Below are 8,504 nucleotides of genomic sequence, written 5' to 3' on the forward strand. Positions count from 1 at the left end.
AAGCCACAGTTTGAATCCTCCATATGGAAGATGTTGAGACCAAGCCTATTCATTTTTTGGTGACGAGAGAGGGCCTTATCTCTCCACTCGGAGGGCCAGACCATGTGCCGCTTCCCCCCATGACCTGCTCCTCCATGTAGGCTTTTATGTCAGGCAATGTTGAGGTGCCTTTCCTGGGCTGAGCTCCCCAGCCATTTCCATGGCTCATCCTCTGGTCTGTCCTGACCTGTGCCACTGCCCTGCCTTGGCTTCCAACTGCTTCACAGCAAAGTCACTAGTAAAAAGCCACTGACTGCTTTATGTTGCAGGCAGTCCTTCTGACATGTGCACTTTATAAGTTTGTGGCAGGAAGATGGGTCAACAAGTGAGCTCTGGATAAACATCAAGAGCCCAGAACTGTAAACAGGGATTGCTGTGCTGAGCACAGTTCTAGTGTCCTGGCTCCCACTATGGCCAGAGGAAAGTAAGAGAGTAATTACAACTTATGTTTCTTCTGCACCTCTATTAGTGTGAATCTAGTTTACGCATCAAAATGGAACGGCTTTCAAAAAAAATGCTTCATTGTTCTGCAAATTCTCCTTTTCCATGTTGATGTCCAATTTATTTCTGAATTGTGCTTGGCTCTTGTCCTCAGTGATTTCCAGCAGCTTTGCATTTCATGGGCATTTATATGCTGGCTGTAAAATCTTTTGATGGATTTTAAAAGGTTGGATTAAAGGATTTGACACCCATGAACTACCTGCCAGTTGGCTGCTGGTGCCTTCTAGTTTCATTTCCTTCTATTGTTGCCATCAAGCAAATTCTTGCCTAGAGAATATTTCCAATTTGCCTTGATGGTGATTCTCAGAGTGTCTTCAGGCCCTTCATCTTTGCTAAAGACTGAAACAACAACAATCTCAGGCTGGCCTCCATCAAATCAACACATCTCCTCTCATGGGAATGCACAGTCTTGAGCTATGCCCCAGTCCTTTCCCCTGAAGCCACAGATGTTAGAGATGGAAGCAGCCACCTCCAGGTTAGTTATTCTCCAGGTGAACTAGTACATCCTTAGGTTAGCTGGTTCACCTGCTTTCCCAGGGAAGGTAGAGCTGAACCTTACAGTATGTTCTCCACTCCCCTTCTGGACAGGTTTTGTAACAGGATTTATCCTTGCTTCTTATTCTTCAAGCATAACCCATAGACTGATGAACAGGTCATTTGCTCCCGATAATCAAGTCTTGCCTCTCAGGACAGTCCTCTCTACTCTTTCACTGCTACGAACAATGACATTTTCCAGTATCTGTGCCCAGTAATAGATGTCTATGGAGTCCAGGCACCCAAAGCCTTCTTTCTGGTTTGAAAACACAGTCCTTTTAGCATTATTTGCCCCACAGCCTGCAAAGCACCAGATTATGGGCCATCAAAGAAGTACTGGAAACCCAGCAGACCATTGATTTAGTGGAGTGGATCTGTTTTAGTGCACTGCTCCTATTGTTCTATTGATTTTTAGAAAATGACATTAAAAAATTCCTAGACTTTTTGTGATCCCCAAGAGAACAGGTGTTTCGTCATGGAGTTTGTGGCTCCCTCTCTTCTTTAATGTCAGCACCCGTTAATTCTGTTTGTAGTGTTTTGGATATAGCATTGGGTTTCCCTCACTCCATGCAGTCCTCAAACTCTTCAGGCAGACAGCATCTTTACCACAACTGGGTGTGATGGTGGCGCTTACATTTGTTCAAGGAAGACGGTTTCCAAGTAAAAATATACTTGGAGTAATTTTAGATTTATTGAATCAAGTCTTTAAAATCAAGAGGTAACGTGTGCTGCATTTTATATAGAAAACAATTTTCCCTGCCAGATGAAATCTTAGGGCAGAGTGTCTCTTATTTTATAGAGCTGCTTGGGCATTTCTCTATTTTGGGATTAACGTTGATAGTGCAATTTAGATTCTGTAACAACTTGAGACAGACAGATTTACAGAGTTATCAGTCTAGCCACATTCAGGTGGCTTTGCTTTAATTTAATTTAGTGACTATGAAAGGAAGAACTTGATGAAAGTCTCCACCTGCTTTGAGAATAAAGGTCTAGCTGATGTAGGACCAGCACACTTGCCTTTATTGTCAGTATAGGCAGTAACCACAAGTGTGATGGCAGAGGAGGGGTGTCTGGGCATGCTGTCACAGGCTGTACAGAGCAGGAGGGAGGTTTTCTGCCTTGTAATGCTCATCCCAGAGCTTGAGCTGTATGTCAAAGACTTGTGAAGCAGTCCAAGGAGAGAGTACAGCCCACCTGGAAAGTCCGTAACGGAAGTGCATTTGTTTGTATCACCTAATCTCCTAGGGAAACAGGGCAGTATGATCATACGACTGATGCCTATCCATCTTACTGCTGTTGACCATTTTCACTCTGATTTGAATCACCTCAAATCAATTTGAAAGTAGCAAGTGACCTCCTACAAGTTTAGGAAAAATAGATGACCTGTAGAAAAGAAAGAAATGTTAAGGCTCCCCTGAGGAGAAGGACATGTCAAATACAATGATGTTGATTCTGTGGCTGTCAAGCTGAGACCTCAAGTGGGAAAGGACCATCTCTCTAACCAGAGCCAGCTTCTGAGCTTCACCTAGTGCAGCAGAAACGCCAATCTCCCTGCTGCCTCACAGCCTGGCCACCCTCTCTTTTTTCTCACTGTGTTGGCAGGAGATTTGTGAGTACATCACCATGTGCCATTTCAAGCTTCATTTGAATAAGCATCCTATATAATAGACTTTTATAGCTCTCTTTCTGTGAATTCTAAATTAACGTAACTAATTAAAATGTTCCAAAGTTTTATGTAAATAACTAATTAGCATTTGAGAAAGAATAGTAAATTCACAGATGGTTGTGCACCATTCAGGGCCTGCTCTGCTCGCTCTGGCTGTAGCCAATGCAGTGTTGGGCCCCTGCTGCAGCATCCTCCCTGGCAGGAGCCAACTGCCTGAGTTTCACCCCAAGGATGACCCAGCACCATCCATCCTGCCTGCAGGCAGTGAAAACTCTGTGTCTTGCAGGAATAGTCCCATTTTTTCTGTCCCTGACACCAGCGCTTGTGAGATTAAGGAAGGCATGGGAGCATGGATGAGAATCTCAAGGAAGATGAATGAGGTCTGTTCACAGGGGCGGAGGTGGGTGACTGAGCTGTAATTTTCAATGTTCATACTTGGGCTGCTCTGCTGCTACAAGGATGTTCCTCTAGAACTCCTTTCTCAAGGATACCTTTTAGGTGTGCAAGCTATGATAACGCTGTTGAACCTCAGCACTCCAGGGTCCCAGCCCCAACACTGCCACCAAGACCCTGGGAGACTGTTCTTTTGCTCAAACACTGCAGCCAAACATCTCAAGAGGCAATGTAAAATGAATATTTTCTTTTTCTTTCATAGGATTGGGGTTAATTGATGTGGACGTGAGAAGAATGTTACTTTTCTGACACCCAGACTATCATATGTATCAGGAGCCTTACTTTTATATAGCCCTTTGCACCTTGCACATATAAGTGCTATTACAGCACACACAAAAAAACAACACAACATAACCCCTGTAAACAAAAAAAAACCCAAACAAACCAGAAATTAGTTTACAGAAATGACCTGTTGTTTACTCTAGAAGAAAAAGATTATTGTCAGAGTAAATGTGGGGGAGAAATCACTTTCCCCTCCTATTAAATAGTTCCCATACAATTACCCTCACGTGTTTTAAGGGCAGCTCTGGATGTTTGCACCTTTTGCTTCCAGAGCTGCAAAAACCTGTGGGAGTTAGAAGGAATATAAAAACCTGCTTCAAAGTAAGTTAAATTAAAGCCAGGTCTCTAGGGAGGGGAGATGAGCTTGGGAAGGTTCATGTTGCTAGGACAATGCTGCTTGGCCATCAGGAAATTGAGGGAGCAAGAGTCAGTGGGGAAATCAAAGGATGAGTTCTAAGCGACAGGTTAAAGCCAGATGTCTGCAGAGTCTGGCTGCTTGAATGTGTTGAATTTAAAAACATGAGTATGCTCTTCAGACATATTACTGGGGAAGATAAAGAACTGTGAGAGTAAGTGGAACAGTAAAGCTGGTGGAGGGTTTGAAAGGTGAGGGGGAGAAAGGGCAATGCTAGGCATGGCTTTTGAGTGGTTTTATTTGCAATCCCTGTCTGCCCTGGAAAAATACCCATCTCTCTCTGTTTATACATGCAGCAAGCTCCTGTAGAGCAGAGAGAAAGATGCAACTTTTCATCTGGTCCACCAGCCAGCATTTCTCACCCTGGTATTAGCCTGGAGAAGAGGTGAGCTGAATTGGGTGGCTAGTGGGCAGCCTGGTTGTGCTACAGGGGTCTGGAGATGATGTGGAGAAGGAGCAAACCTGGGGGAGCCTCATAGTCTCATCCTTACCCTGATCCACATGCTGCTGCAGCATGCTTGGAGAGCACAAGGCAGGTGGGTACACAGCATCTCATCCTAAGCATCAACTCACCAGTTTCCCAGGCAGAGCATTTTACTTTTCACTTGTGAAAGTTAGAGAGCAGCCTGCTGATGCTGTGTTTTTGAATCTGTAAGTGCCTTCCCTAATTATGGGTATGCAGGCGTTTGGCTGCAGCCTGTCCTGAGCTGACTCTGCCTTGTGAGAAATGAGGGTCTGAAATCACTGCTCTTCCCTGCCTGCAGCCCAGTGCTTGGCAGGGACAGGCTTCTCCTGAGGCCCCCAGCAATTCAAAATTAACCTGTAAAGGGCAACTGGCAAGAATCCAAGATGCAAGGTAAAGCTGTAACCAGTCGACTGTGGCAACAATCAATAGGTATTTGGAAAATCTGAGGAAGCCTTAGGCTAAAATGATAGAAACTCTCTTATGGTTACAGCACATTGTACCTCTGGTGCCTGGGGTCTGGGTCTTGCAGCAGGCACCAACAGCATCCCTGTGACCATGTGGCCCCTTTTGCAGACCCACGGGTTTCCTGGCAAAGTAGCACATGTGGCAGCATGATGTATTTCAGCATTCATTGCTAAGTGGTTCTGCCTGGAAAATTTACTTGAAAATGTGTTTCAGGATGTGCCAGATATTCTCATGCTAATTTCTCAGCCAAAACCTCCCATGTGGTGTCCAATGTGATATCAGTAACTCAAATGCAAGGGAAAATGAAGCCTCTATCTGCTTTCAAGCAATTTATTCTCCTTTTGTATTTTACATCCAGCAGCTAAGTAAATTACAGGGATTAAAATACAAAAGGCATTTAATTTTTTAACTGTAATTTCTTAGCTTCTGGCAACAGAGTAACAAAAAAAGATAAATCAAAAAGAATTAAAACCCAAATATAATTTCTAATGGCTAAAATACAAATACAAATTTAACTGATTAAAAGTAAGAGGACCTGTTTGAGCACAAAGAAATGGCAGCAGGCTTCAGGATTCAAGTCGCTGTAATCAGCTTCAATTTCACATTAAAAAAATAAAGGGGAAAATTTCTGCTGGTGATTACTTTTCCAGTATTTCTGGTATATTTCATCTTTTGCTTTATTCAAGCTGCTTTTAATTTTATCAACTTTATCCTTAATTCTGCTTTTCTGTTCCTCAAGCCTTGAGGGTTATCCAGCCCTTTGAACTGATTTCTGACATGCTCTGTGGGAGGTACAGTGCCTTTCTGGGGAGCTTGGGAGATGAAAGGTCTCTTACACTCTTTTTCCAGGTGGGCTGTGATGTTCATGACTATGTGAGAAGTCATCTGGGAATTATTGCAAGTCCTGATGTCGAAGACAGAAATAAGAGAAGCCAAACAACAATTTACTCCTCAGGTGCAGCAGATCTTCAAATGCAGTTCTGAGCTCTAAATTATCCTGTAAAGCCAAACAACTGCCAAGCTTAGCCCTAATCCAGTTGTTTAGGCATTTTTTTTTTCAGGGTTCAACCCGCTTTTTCAAAGCAAACCTCAACAAAGCACTGTATTTCTGCTTCCCATTGCCCCACCACAGCACAGCTCTCTGTAAAACACTGAACACTGTTTTCTGGTTTTAGTGGGGAGTCAGCACCAGAGTTGTCGGCATACAGAAGATGCTTGTTAGGTCCATTTCTCAAAGTTTCTTCCCCCTGTGAATTCCAGAGCAAGAAATCTCCTGCCTTAATATTTTCATGTTTGCTCAGTATTTCAGTTTCTGCAGTATCCATTTCAGGTGTTCACCATAGAGTTGGAACAGGGGTGTTTGGATAATTCACAATTTCTCACAACAGTTCAATGGTGTTTATACTTTGGATATTTTTGAAGTGTTTACTTCCTATGATTGTGTGTTTTAAGGATTTGAGGCTCCATGAACACGTGTATTGAAGACAGTTATCTGCATTTCTCAGTCTGGGATATGCATGAACACATAGGAGAAATCCCTTTTGCAATTAACTAACCTAAAAGGAGATTCCTTTTCCTTTAGCTTTCTGCAAGGCAAAAGGTTTCACTGACCCCATTCTCTGCTGGATTTTCCCTACTGATAGACCAAGACAAACACTAGGGCTCTCTGGACCATCTGAAACAACGGAGATAGTTGCAGTTACATTAGATCTGAGGGTGACCTGCAAAGCCCTGCTCCTTGGGAGGATGCAGCAGAACAATGTCATCCTTGTTTGCACTCATTTAAATCAGTGCCTGGAGTCTTTCCTTCCCCCTGTGCAGCACGTCCCCCGCACAGCCTCACAAAGGGCCGTATTCATCAGTGAGCAGCAACTAGTTATAATCCTTTTGAAAGACAACAGGCTGTGCCAGCTCTACTAAGGCTTATTTTAAAGAGTTCATCCTTCCTCACTGACACAAGCCTAAGGCTGTGCTGGCTGACTCTTGTGCATGCAGATGGGTTTAAGGGCCAAGTCGGGTGGTTTCCATGGGGGTCAGAAAGGACCCCCTGGGTCAGCCAGCTCTGTTGAAGAAGTTACATCCCCTGTGGGAGCTTGATGCCTTCCATCCTGGGAGCCATTTGGTTTTGTGCCCACACTCCTCCCACAGACAAGCTGCTACACAACCTCACTGCTCTGGATGGTGTGAACCTTCTTTGCATTTCCAGCATCAATTTATTCATGGCCAGTTTGCTTCCATTTGTTCCCATGCCAGGACTGGCCATTATCTTAAATAGCTCTCCTCTTGCTGGATTTATTCATGTGTTTGTAGGAAGCAAGCAGCCCCTTGCAGCTTTTGTTTTGTGAGTATAAGGCCAAAGGTGCTTTAGTTGTGTTGCAGAAAGGCAATCCTCAGTCCTTCCTGTTACCCTGCTCTTCTCTTGGGCTAAACTGAATTTACCTGCCTTGGGTCTTCCCAGGCCAGGCCAGGAGGGATAACTGCAGCCTGCCTGAGCCTAGGTGCTGAGGATGCAGCCGCAAAAGCAAAGACTGAGCCAGCCACAATGGTGAAGTTGTGTAGGGAGGAGCGAGCTCACAGTGGACTTGGGCTGGAGGAAAAACTGATTGTGGTGGCAATGGGAAAACATTGCAACATGAAAAAGGCAACACATGCTTAATTAACTCTTGCCAGCTGACCTTAATGTAGACAGTGGGGCTGCCCTGATTTTGCTTGTCTCCCTCCCACATCACAACTCTGTGCATTCTCCATTGCATCTCATGTCCTTCCCTGTGTCTGTCCCACGTTTCCTCCTGCCACTCTCCTTCCTTCCTTTCTGGAAAAGACTTTCACAGTCCCATTCAGGACTGTACAGAGAAGCTGGTCAGAGCTTAGCAAGGTGATTGCTTTCCCGAAAGTCATTCCCAGCAGTCAACAAATGCTCTGAAGGCATCTAAGGAAGAACCTTAAACAGGTTTAAACTGCTAACTGTGCTTATGAGCTGTTAGGGGCTCTATGTGGGCTCCTGTTTGTTAGTGAATTCCTCACCACTCACACCAAAATCCAGGGTCTTCAGAGTATTCCCTGAAACTGTGGCTCAAACCAGAAGTATGACTGAAAATTATTGTATGGCAAGCAAAAGCCATCACTTCTAGCACACATATGTACAAGAACAAGATCGGTTTCTGAAATTCAGACTCCTAATCCAACCTCAGCCCTACCAGACTTAACAAGTTAAATCAGCTTCTCTCAAATTCTTCCTCTCTCCCAGTCTTGCATCCTTTCTCATGAAGTCCAGCAAGAGCCAGCCCCCCAGTAGAGATGGTTACTGTGGCAACTCTAAAAGTCATCCTTTCGATACTCCTAGAACTGCACATCTTCCTCTCATTGAAATGAGTGGGCACTTTAAGCAAAAAGATAATGGACAGTCGTAAATTGCTGTATGTTGCAGTAGTCCCTGTTGCTGCCTGGGAGATGCATTTGTCACCTAGCAACGATATAAGGTGATGAGGAAATAACAGATTTTTAATCTAATGGCCAGGAGTTAACATCTATCAGAGAGCAGCCTCCCATGTCCACTGATGAGGTGGGTATAATTGATAGAGGAGGCTAGAGATACCTAACTTTACATCAGTAAATGGATGAAGAGGTGGGAGCAGGGGTTACCTTCATGTAGGTATATACATATGTATCTCTTTGTAGAGGGA

Source organism: Lathamus discolor, chromosome 3 (genome assembly GCF_037157495.1).
Source record: "Lathamus discolor isolate bLatDis1 chromosome 3, bLatDis1.hap1, whole genome shotgun sequence".
Lineage (NCBI taxonomy): Eukaryota > Metazoa > Chordata > Aves > Psittaciformes > Psittacidae > Lathamus > Lathamus discolor.